We start from the raw sequence: 16,344 nt of genomic DNA on the forward strand, positions 1-16,344 counted from the left end.
TTTAATGACTAAAATACGTGAACAAGCAACATCTTTTTTTGTATTGAGTTATTTTTTTACGCTATTGGAAATACACACAAAGCTACTAAAGCCTGAAGGCTACCAGACCACATATGGAATTCTGAGCAAAATCTTTGTATTCAGTAGCAACAAAAACTAGTGCTGCATAAAATCACGTTATATGTTTTTGTTTGTTTGTTTTTTTAAACACAGCCATTTTTCTATTAGCAATATAATCCTCATAGAAGGACTTTACTGTCTGGTAAGGCCCTTCTCATTATGTTATTTAGTGGCACAAGGCAGGCCGTACCAGGCAGTAAAACCCTCTTCCTCGGACTCTACTGCTTAAATACAACCCAATAAATGAATACTGGAAGTGTTTTCAGCACAGATACTGATAACCTGTTGCAGACTTTATTTTTCAGTTATTAAAAACTTGCTGTTAATAAAATATAGCAGAAGTTAAGAAACTGAAACTTACTTTGTAGACTTTATTTTGCTCGTATTTAAATCCAACTTTGACCTTTTTAACTTAAGTAGCTTCAAGTTTCTTTCTGCCGTCTTTTTCTAGTTGCCTGCCATAGACATGTTACACAATCAATTTCCATATCTAAAATACTTTGTCCTAAATCAAATTGTGTGAGCTGAATCACTAACTAAATGATTCCATTATTTATATATGTATTACCATCACTGTGTAGATCTTACATTTCCCTATATAAAAGATGTGTGGTAAACATGTACGTTATACCTTTGGAACAAAATACCATTAACAAATCAAATTCAATGTGCGCATGTTTTATATTGGAAAGGAAGAGACCCACAAAATGATGGCAATAAAAATACTGGGTAAGATTAACTGGAAAATGTTATAATACCAGTGTTACTGTCAGAACAATTAACACACCATATGTAATAGCAACACAATGGATTTGGAATAGCACAGTGGACCTGATACAGGGGCTCCGTGCCTGCACTATATGTATGGTAGCATTGCACTGCAATGGATTAGCAGTGTGTGTTCAACCATATGCCAAAATATAAAAACTCCCCCACTGTGGGACAATTCTACCACTAGCAGCCTCATACCATTATAGCTACCCTAGTGCTACAATTTAGTACAGACTTTTTCCTAGAGATGACACAATGAATTCATTATTGATTGCCATTATTTTGTGAGCCTCAATTAAACATTCCTTGATGGATTAATGGCCCTGGTGCTCTATTTGGAGCTCTCATGTATTACATTACCAGCACAGGCTTGCTTTCAGTTGTATCTGAAGGCTCTCGTGAAGCGTCTACAGGATTCATGCTTCTTGCTTTTTAATAATAACGTTTATTAGTTTCATAAGAAAAGAACATAAGAGAAGTTTGAGAACGAGAAAAGGCCATTCGGCCCATCAAGGCTCATCCCTTGTTCGCACACCATTTTCCCCTACTGTGGGGTACTCATTTCCATTGGTTTTTGTGAAGTGCCTACACATTTTTTCCGCTTCTTGCTTTTAAATAATAAAGTGTTATCAATGCATCCATTGTCAAGGATTGTTACCTGTCCGATATACCTGTGCTGACTGCAACTCTATTACCTCTGTCTATATGGAAGAGGATTCAGTAAACTGCAGTCAAAATACAGCATGTCAAATTGCAGTTATTTTTAAACAGTGTGGGCTACTGAAAAACACCCTAAGCATCGCCCTATCAAATGCAAGCACCTTCTTACCTTGTAGTAGTTCATTGAAGCAGAGACAGGAGACACGGTGTCTCAGTCTGAAGTAATAAGATTGTAATGAGTGCTGCACTGCAGGTAACCTAGCAGCGTTGTCCCAATGGACACCTCATTAAAGTCTTGGGTTCCCAAGGCGATTGCTATTGTTTTCAAGCAAGCACCATTATTTTGGTACTGCAGTGTTGTGTACCTCTCAGTAAATGCAAGTACAGCTACCTGTAATTACTAAACTATTTGCTGATGAGTTCACACTGAGAGAGCAGTAGTCTAGGGTGTTGATAGAATCATGTGTAACTGTGATATATCATTATTTATATTTTTCTCCATGTGTTTATTTTTGTCTGCCTTTATTTATTTTTTTTAATTTACATTTATTTGTTTATTCATTTTTGACCCCTGGATTCATTAACAAATGAATGTTAGCTCATGAACCACAAGTAATAAAATGTTTTAATTAACCCTTTGTTGCACACTTTATAAACAAAAAACGCAAACCTGATCAAAATTGGTCAAACCTCAAATAAATCCTTTCCAGGTCATTCCCCCTTTTTTTTTTAAATGAATATTTTTTGAAAAAAAGAAATCTTACTGTTAACACTATAAATCTCCGCCTGGAGGGAGAACTAAATTGATTGCCTAGTATACTAGACAAAATGCACCAAACAGTTCAAACAGCTTATAAAAGAAAGAATGATCTGGGCCCGGGGCATTTGAAAGTAAATTAATAACCATGTGGCGTTAATTCTCCCAGCTGGTCATTAATTCCCAGAAGAAAACCCAGGACCTACGATATTACTACAGCAAAATGTATATTCCACCCATAACAATCTCCTCTATTACTGTGAATGCCAGTAACAGTGATATAATCTAAACAAGTGGTAGAGCATCGTGTTAGTTTATAAATGCATGGCTCTATTCCACGTCAAACAGCGTTGCCATTAAATCAGTTCCCAAGCCACGCTCTCACTCTCTGACTAACCCCCTCAAGCCTCTGGAAGCTCAAACAAAACGGAATGTCTGTTTACTCACTTGTTACCACCTCCTCCTGTGTACAGACCTTTGTGTTGAAATGTCAGGCTAGAGCAATGTTCCCGAGTGAGGCTATTAAAGGACTGTTAACTATGCATGCAATGCCAAGTGTGTTTGGGAAGGTATAGCAACAATCTACACTCAATCTCTACTTCATTAGCCACAAAATAAACACAAGCAAAACAATAAAACAACTATGGGTATCAATGATGTTTAGCATTACCAGAATTAAATACTTCCAATTTTGTTTAACTTTTTAATAATGTAGTTAATGCTGCTATGAATATGCGTATCTGTTAGCTTTCTTAAACAATTATCTTTTTTGTAAAAACAAGAACTGTTATTACAGTCGGGCCAACTTCTCAATGCCTAATCCTGTAATCGCGTCCACAATTCTGCCATCCCCCAAAAATCGGTAGCCCCACTTATGTGATTTAAAAACAGTATTTAAATCAGAGAATAAAAAAATAAGCATGTATCAAAGCATTGTGCCTTGCTGGGTTTTGACTTTCATCCTCCTTGCCTTCCGAGTGTCAATCAATATGCAAGAAGAGGTAGGTTACGATTGGCAACTGCCACTGATTGAAGGTTGACATGAATGAGGGCGTCCAAGATTTTCCTGTCAATCAAATTATCTTTCTTGCATGTGCTTTTACAGTATCATGTCTGAAACTTTTTAACTAGTTTATTAATGCAGTATATTAAAATGTAAACCTGGTTGAGTATGGTGAAGTATTATTATTATTATTATTTATTTCTTAGCTGACGCCCTTATCCAGGGCGACTTACAATTGTTACAAGATATCACATTATTTTACATACAATTACCCATTTATACAGTTGGGTTTTTACTGGAGCAATCTAGGTAAAGTACCTTGCTCAAGGGTACAGCAGCAGTGTCCCCACCGGGGATTGAACCCACGACCCTCCACGAGCCCTAACCACTACTCCACACTGCTGCCCTAGTAGTAACCCTAAAAATATTAAAAGCTGTTCTGTAATATTTGTACATTGTACACTTTATTCAGTATAACGCTTATTTTTCCACACAAAAGTGCTGTGTACATAAACACACTAGTTAATATTATAACAGTAAAGGAGGCCTAAGGAAAATAACTCAACTCAAAATAGCTGACTTTTAGCAGTCTATAAAAACAGTTAACCAGGTCCAGTACTGGGTAAGGCCAGATGTAATGTTTGTTTAAATATTTGACGTTTTCTAAATAAGACACAAACTATTTTATTATTTAGAGTAGGGTTTGCAAAGTTGCTTGCTGCAGAATGGATATGTGTTCACAAAAACATGTTTCTTTTACCCATAGCATTCTGACTTAAACCTCTTTACCATATCGTAGTTTTAGCTGGGTTACTGTTTAACCGACGTGAGGAGAATGCAGGTTAGAGCACTCTGTCACTTTGTACAGTCAAGTCCCTGCCACCTGTTCCAGAGCACCTGTCGCTATGACAACTGCAGCTACAACAATGTTTAACAGCTGTTCTTCCTGTTATGTCTACCTTGAATTACAGTAAGCAGTCAAACATACAGAGTGCTTTATCACAAGGTGAAATGAGAAGATTGATGTACTTGTCTTTCACCTCAGGTTTGGTCACAAGTGAATTTGGTGGTCTCAGCTTATCCATGCGCAAAATAAACTGTGCTTGCTTGAAAACAAAAGCTGACCCTACCGCTGTGGGAACCCAAGACTCTTAAACAATTTCGACACATTAAGACAGCTGTTTTGTGTGTGTAAATGAGCTGCCCCTCACATGATTAATATGTGCAAATTCCTAACTGATGTACAAATGCTGCCTGTTTTTTTTTGTTTTTTTTTTTTAACCTCCATTAAATTACCAAAAGGAATTAAACATACTCTATCTAGCCAATTATGCTGCACTAAACACACACACAGCAACTTGAACATCTTGGTAACAGTGAGACTGATTCTTATTAGCTTTTTGACTGTCAAAAACACAATATTCACTGATAATATGATTATCAATAATATTTTTTAATACAATAAATAATCAAGACCAAACAAATTATCAAGATGATCAAGGAACAGAACTGATGATCCTTTATACAGCTGCAGAGGTACAAAATTCTGTTAAACAGAAGTCATGCCCGCCATCTTCTGCCAGGCACAGGTGCTCTGTATGACTCCATTGTCTGTGTAAGGTAATGGCAACAGATACCAGAATACATTTCAGTTGCATCTTGATCATTCGAGAGAGCAACTGCAAAGACAGGCTCTGCTAGTCTGCCTGTCAGTGCTTGCTCATCTTTCAGGAGCTCTACAACAATAGGAAGCAGTGCCCAAGTTACTCTCGAAGGGCATGTCAACCGGCTTCCCCATAGCGAAGGAAGATGAGTGACAGAGCTCAGGGCCTAATGCCACCACTCACCACCCAAAGTTCAGTGCTCAGAAACTAGAAGGTATCTGAAACAGTGCTCTGCCACATGCTGTTTTATTGACATAATTAGGATTGCTGTTACATGATTAGAGTGTTACAATATTAGATTTATAGTTTGTTATTCTAAAACATTAACATAAAACACCAGAGAGAGGCGTTCGAGAGAGGCAGTGGTAAACTCAAAGCAGAGAGGTAGGTTTACCTGGCTTGCAAGCTGACAAGATTGTGGGATGGTTGCAAGAATTTTCCTGTCAATCAAGCGATCATATTTTCAGTGCTTCCTGACTGAAACTTCGTATAGCTTTACATTCCTTGGTTTATAGTTTTGTTTTGCTTGCAGGAAAGCTCGCCTGTGGTACTGGTAGAGGTAGCCCCATCAGAGAGTGGACAGACAGCTTCCTGCTACCTTAGGTTATGTAAACAAACTGCTATGCCAACAATGTCCAGTTTCTGATGTAGCAGAGTGCACAGAAAACTATACAAGTAACATGCACACAGGAACCAACTGTGTATAATTAAAAATGAGTTGGGACACTGTCCGCCGCTTTAAACAACTGAACTGGAATTGTTTAGAAAAATGTAACAGTGGGTAATTTACTGTACCATTTTAGACTTCTGATAAAGTGCACGCTAAGGATCTGCAACACAGATCGAAATAAAAAAATAAAAAAACGCATTCTCAGTAAAGTATTTTCCCCATTTAAAAAAATACCATAATGCTTTCAAAAAATACTATAGTTTTCTGTAGTATACGGCAGCACCTGATTTGATATATAGGAAACTATAGTGGTTTGTGTCTGTATAATGATATTTTATATATGGGTGAATTAGGTATTTGATAATGATAATAATAATAATAATAATAATAATAATAATAATAATAATAATAATAATAATAATATCACTGCTAAGTTATTGCGCTACATAAAATGACAATGGATAACTGTTTTCAAAATAATGCTTATATCAAAAGATGCCGCTACCAACTCTTTAGATAAGGATTTTTCTGATACTAATCTCTGTCTGATACTACAGTCACTGATATTTTTTAAACGAATTAGTAAGGTCTATGTTATATTACAAACATTTACTTAGGGACAGTTGTCCAATTGTGTGGATTCTGGCAAAGGGTAGTTAAATCCAATCATAAGAATAAATTAACATTGTGCCCTATCTTTGAGAATTGTCTCGTCAATACCCCACATAGACCCAAATAGATCCAAAATCAAAACAAACTTCCTGTTACAAATTGGCAGCTATACAAAAATGCACTTCCTTCATCTCGGTTGGCACCATGCCCAATAACAACTCTCCACTACGTTGAATCATTTTCTTTATATCTGAACCCTAAAAGCTATACTTGTAATGCTTCAAAAAGGTATGCAGTGAGCGAATCGAATTTTAAACGATAAACTCGACAAGCGTTTGAAAAGTAATCCATACAGAAGCGCATTGTTGCCAAGTGTGTTTTTTTTTTTTTTTTTAATTAACACGTAAATACGATATAAGGATCACAGTTGTCAGCAATGGGCTTCCGTAAATCCAGCATTACTTTTGCTATAAAATAAAACGTGTTCACTCAAGCAGAAAGGCGAACTGCAAACTTTTTTTAATGAAAAAAATGTTAACAAAACTTTTAAAAATATATATACAATTAAACATTTCAGCGTATAATAGACAGTACATTGGAAAGTATAACCTACCTACTTATATAAACGCAGAAAGCTCGCCCATCTGACGCTTGGCGTGAAAAAAAAAAACTTTTATTGTGTGGTGGTAGAGAAGTCTGTAGTTGCTTGCCGCTTCAATGAGCAGACTGAAATATTCAGTGTAACTCTACACCCGAACTTCCAGCCGGGGAAATTAAACCCCACTCAAGGAAAAACTTGCAGGTCGAGACGAGTGCACATCACATCATGCATAATGCTTAATGCAATTCTGTAACGCAGACTGTACTGAGTGCTGTTGGGAAACAAACCCTGCTTCCACCCTAGTTAAGCAAGCAGCCACAAGCCAAGCAAGTGTGTTACCCAGGCAACGTAAACGCTGTTTTATAGCATCGTATTTATAGCATGCACCGCCCTGGCTTGCTCCGTATGTGAAATGAAATCTGATTATAGCTGGTCACAGTAACTGACATACATTCATTTGAATGGTCCGTGGCCATGGGTGTTGCAATTATGTACATTAGTTTATGCACATATGCATTTACATACGGAATAACTATACAGCATAATTCCCATAAATGCTCCACGCTTAACGGTAATACGCAGATACAGAACATATAACTACCACTACACATTTGAAACCTATACAATGAAGAGATGTGCACAAGAGGTAAGATTTATGGAAGCCTATTGTTAGCTACAATACCTTTAAAAGTATTCATCCCCTCTTCCTCCCCCACTGCTGATCTCTCTATCTCTATTCTGCTTGAATCCACCACCTTCTCTCCCTCCTCATCCACCAAAAACTTTGGTGTCACCCTTCACCCCTCCCTCTCCTACTCTCAGCACGTCTCTACTCTGGCACGCTCCTGTCGCTTCTTCCTCTGCACGACACGCAGAATTTGCCCCTTCCTCACCGAATACTCCACACAGCTCCTAGTTCAGGCCCTGGAACTGTCCCACCTTGACTACTGCAACTCCCTCCTCCAACTCACCCATCCAAACTGCTGCTTGCCTTGTCTTCTCACTTCCCTGTTTCTTCCACACTACACCGCTGCTCTGCTCTCTGCACTGGCTCCCTATCACTGCTCGCATCCAATTCAAAGCTCTTGTACTTGCCTATCACTGTGTTGACCTTTCTGCTCCCTCCTATCTCCAGACTATCATTTCTCCCTACATCCCCTCTCGCCCTCTCTGCTCCTGCACCTCCGTCAGACTAGCTGTACCCCCCCTCCGCTCCCCCACCTCCAGAGCCCGCTCCTTCTCCACCCCTGCCCCTCAGTGGTGGAACGACCTACCGACGGATATCAGGACTACTCACCTTCCGGCGCCTCCTCAAGACACACCTGTTCAGGTTCAGACAGCATCTGTAAACACTACAACTCTCGACCATGTGGCACTAACTGCTCTTACTTATAAGTTACCGTATACTTTATTTTGCTCTTACATGAATGATAGTGTGTAGAACACAGCTACAGTTAGCATTGTTTTAAAAAGAGGCCAAGCACTTGCTTTCCATGAAAACTAATCCTACAATGTGATGTCATCCTCTTACAAAAATCCTTTACCACCCCTCCATGCACAGAGCTTCTGTTGTATAGCTCTGGAAAAAAACAACTTTTTTTTATCAGCATTAGAAGTATAATGGTGACTTGTGGGATTAATTTTTAATCTTTTCTGACTGACTAACTAAAACACTGGGTCACCTGCAGTTTGTTCATTAATAAAAATGTTTTCACCGTACAGTGGAGGCTGGGGTCCAGGGGGCCAACCTCAGTGGCAGAAACACTGTCCAGTGGATCTGTTTCTTGTTGGAAGCGAGATGTTGAAATAAGACAAATATTTTAAACACACAGAATGTACTCAGAAATTTAAATGTGTGTTTATTTCAATTTAAGTTGTCCCTGAATCTAAATCAATCTCAGGTTCAAAGACCGAGAACAAGAAACAGAGAGACCTTAAATGGAAGTCACAATTAAGGCCAAAAAACAAACAAACAAACAAACAAACACATTGTAATTAACAATGAAGAAGAATTTTTTTCTTTTATTTTCAGGAACTAGCAGCTGATTTATATAGACCTAAGACTGATCAGCTACAAACAAACAGAAAAAAATAGCAATTTAAAAACACCCAGGAAAAAAAAAGCCTGTCGCGGCTATCAACAAGAAAAAATATTATATAAATAATATAAAAATAATACATCTATACTGTACGCTATATTTAGTAACTTGCCGAACACAGCAGGATATTACTGAGCTTAAGTGAAAGCACTGCTGAAGAGCAGCAGCCTCGGAGAAAAAGGACAGACGGTGCAAAATAAAGGCAGATTATAACTGTGAAAAGAACAGTTGAACAAATAAAAGTATTCATAAACATTAATTTAAAGTTAGACGAAGTTAGATCATTAGACTTGTGAATTTTATTTTAATATTTAAACAGCTTAAAAGTTTTCTATTTTCCCACAGAGTAACACACCACGCAAGACTAAGAAGAGACGAAGTCCTACTGTTCTTATTTATAGCCTTTGTTGTCTCGGCAAATACGCGCTGATCGCCTGATCACAGTATTCGCTAACCGGCTGCGCTCCAGCCAGACATTTTTAAGCCAATCATCGCCAGTCCTGGCTGACGGCAGGCTGCTACTGCGCATGTGCACGGCGGATTGGTCCCATTTCTGAGCGAGTACAGCCCGACTTCAGCCCATTAAACAGATGGGATGAACGGCATTGTTGATGTGCCAGTGTCACGTGAGAGGAGGGAATGATCAAGCGAGCATTGTTAACCGGCCGCACCTATCACCTTAACATACCCAATTACACCAAATAACAACGTGGGTTATTAATTTAAGGACTCAAAAGTGTGCCTAGGTGTTTGCTACTTGCTAACAGTTTTATTGTATTTTATTCATACTCCTTTAAGAATATGATTTTCCTTTTCTGATAAAATGCTGGAGGAAACATTTTTCTGGGAATCTACATTTCAAAAGCAACTCATGGCCCAGCAGGTTGCAGTTTATAAAGTCTTGCCAAGATGAACAATTCTATTAAAACCCTGGACTGGAACAGCGGGGAGTGTATACTGTATACATCGCATTGCATTTTTTATGAGAAAGCACAATTTGATATCTCTGGCAAGAAAACATGAGAGAATATTAAAAAATACATCCATCTAATTTATTGAGTTATATTATATTTCAGGTTGTAATGTATCTGTGTGACACATTCATTAAATATGAAGGGATTGGGTGTTTAAATTGCTCTGTAGGGATACATGGCCAATCCTCAATGATCAACACCTATAGTTCCTTCATAAAAGTAATGGGGGTGGGAATCTACTGCAGAATCTGTTCTCCAGGATTGCCTGGAAATATCTTTAATTTATACAGTCTTTGATATGGAAGAGCCTAGCAACCGATAACCTATCAATCTATCAAAGTCTGTCATACCTGCTGTCTTGTTGTCCCATCGTGACTGAAACAGAGATAGGCCACTGGGATCAACAGAAAACTATGCTACTTAGCAACGTTGTTGATGCTGAATCACATGGGTCCTTAAACCCGACTTGACAACGTTTTGAGATCAGCTATCTGCTGGATGAGCACTGATGGGCCGAATGGCCTCTTCTTGTTCGTAGATATTCTCATGTTCAAATCTAATGTATTGTTTCATAAGCCCTGAAATACATGCAGAACCCTTTTTTACCACTAGATGGAACCAAAGCCACGTGTTTCTGGCACACTGGCATTTCAATGTGTGTAGAACACAGGTGGGCAAAAAAACTTGTTTTCATTGCAACCTAATGCTTCGAGCTAAATTATGTTATTGTATGAACATAGCTTATATTATGTTGATCTGGACAAATCCACACCTGTACATTTAGCTAACTTTGTTTTCCAGAAAGAATGTGTGTTGTCATGGAAACAGAAGCACCTGCGTACCGAGTGCCTACTGTCAGCATTCTATAATATCTATGCTACAAAATAGATGTCAGAGATGCTATTTTGCAAAGCACTGTCGTTCATGTTTTGGTTCAATGGGCACTGGGTAGTCAGGGTAACAGTGTTATTACTGGGTATTTTGGGCAAACACAATAGGGTCTATTTTATTGATCTAAACAGTGGCAGATTTTACTTTAATACAGTTCTATACGCTACCAAACAGAGCTGCTAGACAGCCTGTATTCTTATTTTTCTTACATGTCTATTTACTCTAGCTTCTACTTTATTACCTATATATTTATTACCTATAATCGTGTTTAATTTTGAAAAACGGTGTCAATACTATGTCTGAGAAAAGCTTATAGTATAAAACGTTTGTCATTTAATTTATTACGTTTATTTTAGTATTGTAAGGTTAATGTCTGATACGTGCCAAATCAGCATATTTCTCCTTATGGGACCATAAAAAGATCCTTCACACTTTATCACACGGGGGTGGTGTCCACATCCCGCGATGATATAAAAATATGAACCAAAACAAACTTCCGCATTGAAAACATTAAGAAACTTTTAATCAAAATGGTTTTCATTTGCTTTTTTCATTTAATTACGCTTTTCTAATATTATTTCTAATTCACGAGTATAAAGTTTACTAATCATATTACTTTTCTCAAGTGACAGCAATGCACTTTTTTTTACAGCCCAGGCTTTTACCCTGTCCACTTCCGAGTATCTGTACGGCTATGGTAACTGTGCGTAGGACACCCCCAGTATTTAATTATGATATTGTTGCAATTTAACTTCTTTTAACTTTGTATTGTGAGATCCAAACATTAATTTATTCATAATTTAAACTATATTTTTATTTGAAATAAAGGCGGTCGTCTTTAATATTCATAGTCTCATTGACCGAAAGTTTGAAGGCGTGTTTTTCAAAACTACCACTAGGATGGCACATTTGAGCTGTGTTTACAGCTGGAAAAACAAAATAAATTCAAGACGCATTTAAACTACTCCATACAGCAGGGGTGGGCAACTCTTGCTCTTCCAGACCAGGTATCTGTACCATCCATGTTCTTAATTCTCTAATGGTTTAATTGGACCGGTGCTATGGGAGTGCCAGAGCCAATGCAACAACCACAAAATACCAAGATGGTACTTGCCAAGGCAAAAGAAATGGAATCGAGCTAAAAACAAGAAATAAAAACCCTTGAGTTTACCATATCAGCATAGCAATGTGTAATAAAGCACAGTGAAAGTATGGTAAAGCATATTAAAAAGCATGGCAAACCATGGTAAATGCATGGTATAACCATGGGAGAAGCAGGGAAAAACTGCAACATTACTGTGGGAAACTTTTATAAGGGCAATTGTAAACATTTGAAATGCTAATAATTTAAAAACAGTAATAGTAACATGTTTTCAGAATAGAATCTGGTTGAAGAGCTAATGTGCACTCCTTGAGGTTCAGCAGAAGATCATTGCAGCATCTTGGAGTATAAAACAGTATGCAAAGCCTTCATTGCAGATTCCACAGGGCCATGATAAAGGGTCAGCTTTCTTCATGCAAGTCTTGCAAATAAGAACTAATTAAGCTGCTGTGAATTTAAAGCATGAAAATAGAGTACAACTTATTGCTGTAATTGAAAGCAGTAATACCATGTGGTTGAATTCAAAATTTCTATGCAGCATTAAATTTCACCGACAATGTATTAAACTTAATTTCCACTACCATGAAAATGTTACGTGTTTTGTTGATCATATTTTTCCTCATTACATGTAACATTTGCATAAAGCTAATGGGTTATTTAAAGTGGTACTACCTGCAACTGTATCTTTAAAATTGTAACATGTATGTGCCTGTTAGCTATCTTATCAACATCAATATACTTTTTTTTTTTTTACTGGTTACATTTGAAATAAAATACATTTGATATTATTTGTTGCCACTTGTTTTCCACATTTTTGGAGGCATTATGGTTTATAGGAGGCAGTGTGGTCCAGTGGCAGGGGTGCTGGAACTAGAGGTGTTGGGGGTGCTAACACACCCCCTGGCTTTGCATGGCTTCCATCATATACAGTGGCTACAGTTTTGTTCAATGGCTTTCAGCACCCCCACTTTAAAAATTGTTCCAGTGCCACTGTCCAGTGGTTAAGGTCCAGGGCTTGTAACCAGAAGATCACTGGTTCAAATCCCATCTCTATCACCGACTGACTCTCTGTGTGACCCTGAGCAAGTCACTTAACCTCCTTGTGTTCCATCCTGCGGTTGAGATGGTAAATCAAGGTCCTATTGTAAGTGACTCTGCATATAATGCGCAGTTCACACCTCTGTAAAGCGCTTTGTGATGGTGGTCCACTATGAAAGGTGCTATATAAAAAAAGATAAAGAAAGCTATTCCCTGCCTGGCCACTTTATTAGGACCTGTATCTATTATGGGATTGCGGCTTGACATGACATGGACTAGACTCCACAAGGTGTCTTGACAGTTGTCAATCCATTCAGTGATTAATGTATTGACAAACCTCTCTAACTGTCTTCCCTTGTCCATTGCTATCTTTTTACCACAGCTGTCTCTCTTGGTGACTATTTTCCCTTTCCATGGAGCAGCCTACCAAGATGCTGTGGCACCTGCTCTATGTCTATATAACCACCATCATGTGTCATTCAGATATTGTATATTTCCCTTTCTCCTGTTCTGGAAGACGGTTTGTAATTGTGCTGCTTCTACAATTTTATAGTGCTGCAGGGGTCACATGTCACATCACATGATCGACCTATTTTGCATCTCTAATTGAGGGCAATGCCAAATCCAATGGTCAGGCACTGTATGTCATCATCTAAGGCTGAGGTCATTGCTAGGGTTGCTGCAGTGAATATGTGTGATGCAAGAGCAGGGATTAGTAGGTGGCAACGTTTTTTTTTTTTCTTTCTAAATACAGACTGAAAAAGTATTATTGAAATCATTAAAGCTTTGTGAAAAGGACCTTGTAAATCACTGTCAGAATCCACCAGTACAGAGTGCAAATGAGACAGAGGGATCACAGTTTCAGTCTCTGGCACAGACTCCGAGGTTTTATTCTTTATGAGAATACGGTGTTGTTCCGCATTTTCGTAAAAAAAAATTCCGTAGTTTATTTTACATATATTACAATAGGGATAAAATAGGTAAAAATTAGTTTTTAATTGAAGCATCGGTAAAATCTCAGTATACACACTTTACATGTGGAATATGATGCGTAGCAGTTCTGGTTTCTGATTAATAATGTATCTGGCATGTATGATGAGAATCTGTGCAAGTCGAAGCAACGTTGTTCTAAGTTAGCTGGTATTTTGCGAACGTTTGGGCAATTGCTGTGCTGATGGAAATAGTATCTACAGAAGGTATGAACATGACATCAGCAGAAAACAGGCCAGGTTTATTAACCCTGAAATATAAAAAGAAATGAAATTGACAGAACTGGGTGGTGCAAGCCATCGGGAGACGCGTCAAAAATCACACTGGACATTTCCATCAATGAGTTCCATAAGTTTACCAACTAAAGCATCACCATTAAGACTGTCGGTGTTAGGCAGTGTTTTAGCTGATGGACAGACAGTACTGTCGCACAAAGTCACCAATACATACCTTTCTGCAATAAACAGTGGCTGTCCAGCAAAGCACAGCACTCTGACAAACTCATTAACACAGTCATTCTGCTCTCTCTTTTATTAAAGCGTGTGTAAAAGCAGCATAAATGGATTGCTTGTCTCTCAGTTCAAGTTCTTGTTTTAGTTTAATGTTTCGCTTGTTTTCCAGTATGTTCTTGTATTGTCAGTGTGAACATGTACCTCAATGCAGCAGTGTTTGCAGCGCTATGCATCCTCTGCCTCATTTGACCCACTTCTGCTGTTTGCTTTTTGTACATTTCCAGACATTTGTTTCTTTTGAATATTCATAATATTCCTTATCCAGTAAAAAAAAATATTATATTTTTGTGTAATTATTTCATTTTAGTTTTTGATCAAACTAGTAGTACGCCCAGCAATTGCTACAATAATCAAACTTTGATTGGCCAGCATAATCAGGTGATAATGTGTTTGTGACTTGACGAAGAACCACGTTTGAACGTTATTTGATCCTGACATTTAAACGTTTGCTGTATCCTAGGATATAGTGTTGGGTTGCTTATTACAATGTCGGAGTCAAAGTAAAACAGCAATTTAATCAAATTCCTAGAACATAGTAACGGGAAAATATTGAATAATGACTGACGTCCAGTAAAATTAGGAATAAAGTAGAAATGCGGAACACTAGGTAGGTGCAGTTTCAGTTGCAGGGGGGTGCAATATGCGCCGCTACTGAGCCACCAGCAATGATGTCACTCGGGGCTGGTTAGTTCTTCTGTAATGCCGTGATGACCACCAACAATGGTAAACCATCCAGATAATTTGACATTGAGGTCCAGTTTCTATTTTTTTCTTCCTGCTTCACACATTCCCGCCCAATCAGACAAACAAAGCAAATCGGAAAGCTGTACGGGTCTGATTGATGGAAACGATCCTCGCAGGAAGTAATCCCGCCCCTGGGCAGGTATGTGGTTTTGGTAACTAGGAAGTAAAACAATTTTATTAATTTAGAGAGGCAGTTCACGCAATTATAATAATAATAATAATAATAATAATAATAATAATAATAATAATAATAATAATAATAATAATTGTAGTTTAAGTTTAAAGTGTCCTGTAATTATTAGGACAGGAGACATAACTGAAGCGTGCCTAAGTTGTCTGTTATTGTTGCTCATTTAAAAAATATGTCTCTGCAGGTAATGTCACACATCTTTATTGAACACCTTTTCATAGAGAGTTCCCAGGTTATCCTCTGGCAAGAATTGCCTTGTGAGCTATAGCTGTGTAATAGAAAAGAGACTGGTGCTTAATGTACGGGGCTGTCAGCAGCATAACATGGGGTTGTGAATACAAATGAGTTTCAGCTCGTAGTGTTGATGTCTAATTAGTAAAAGGCTGTCTTGCTCCTCCACTGGGACTCACAGAGAAAATGCAGCTCAAGCACTTTTTAAATATACATTTGAAATCTTCTTAGAAAAGGGGATGTTGATTTGGAATGTTACATGTGATTTCAAAGAGTAACTTTGTTTGGGTAAGAAATACCAGAGTTATCTTAAAGATCCAGTTATCATAATTTAACCTTCATAACACTGCACATTACAATTCTAAACTGTTTTACCTTACCTGAAAAAGTTGCTGTGTTTTTCTGTTCTCCTGTTTTCCCATTTTGGAGAAACATGCCTCCTACTGGGTTAGATTCAGATCCCGGGAAAACAAATTCCAGCTGGAAAAGTGCTACTTGAAATAACACCTTTCAAAAGACTGCAGGAATCAAGATGTACCTGCTCTGTGCAATAGAAGTGACCTGCCATTCATAAACTGCCACCTTGTCAGTGGAGGAGAACAACCCACAGGTTAGCTGTTTTCTAAACATTTGCTAATTATTTATGATATTAGCAAATGTGTTTTATGATCCATGATGTTTTCATGATCCATGGTCCTGACCACAGTTGAGAATA

General features: G+C 37.9%; 1 protein-coding gene across 2 annotated transcripts in view; it reads right to left on the reverse strand.

The window, feature by feature from the left end:
• dzip1l (DAZ interacting zinc finger protein 1-like) overlaps positions 1 to 7,164 on the reverse strand; it is a 31,544-nt gene extending 24,380 nt beyond the window's left edge. Inside the window, exon 1 of one of the 2 annotated variants that reach the window (XM_034039886.3) lies at positions 6,875 to 7,164. The gene's annotated coding sequence lies outside the window, so the exon portion shown is untranslated. Of the gene's footprint in view, positions 1 to 6,870 lie in introns of both variants that reach the window. The other variant, XM_034039885.3, reaches the window with a different exon arrangement.
• Between the last annotated feature and the right edge of the window lie 9,180 nt (positions 7,165 to 16,344).

This window comes from Acipenser ruthenus, chromosome 17 (assembly GCF_902713425.1).
Source record: "Acipenser ruthenus chromosome 17, fAciRut3.2 maternal haplotype, whole genome shotgun sequence".
NCBI classification, from domain to species: Eukaryota; Metazoa; Chordata; class Actinopteri; order Acipenseriformes; family Acipenseridae; genus Acipenser; species Acipenser ruthenus.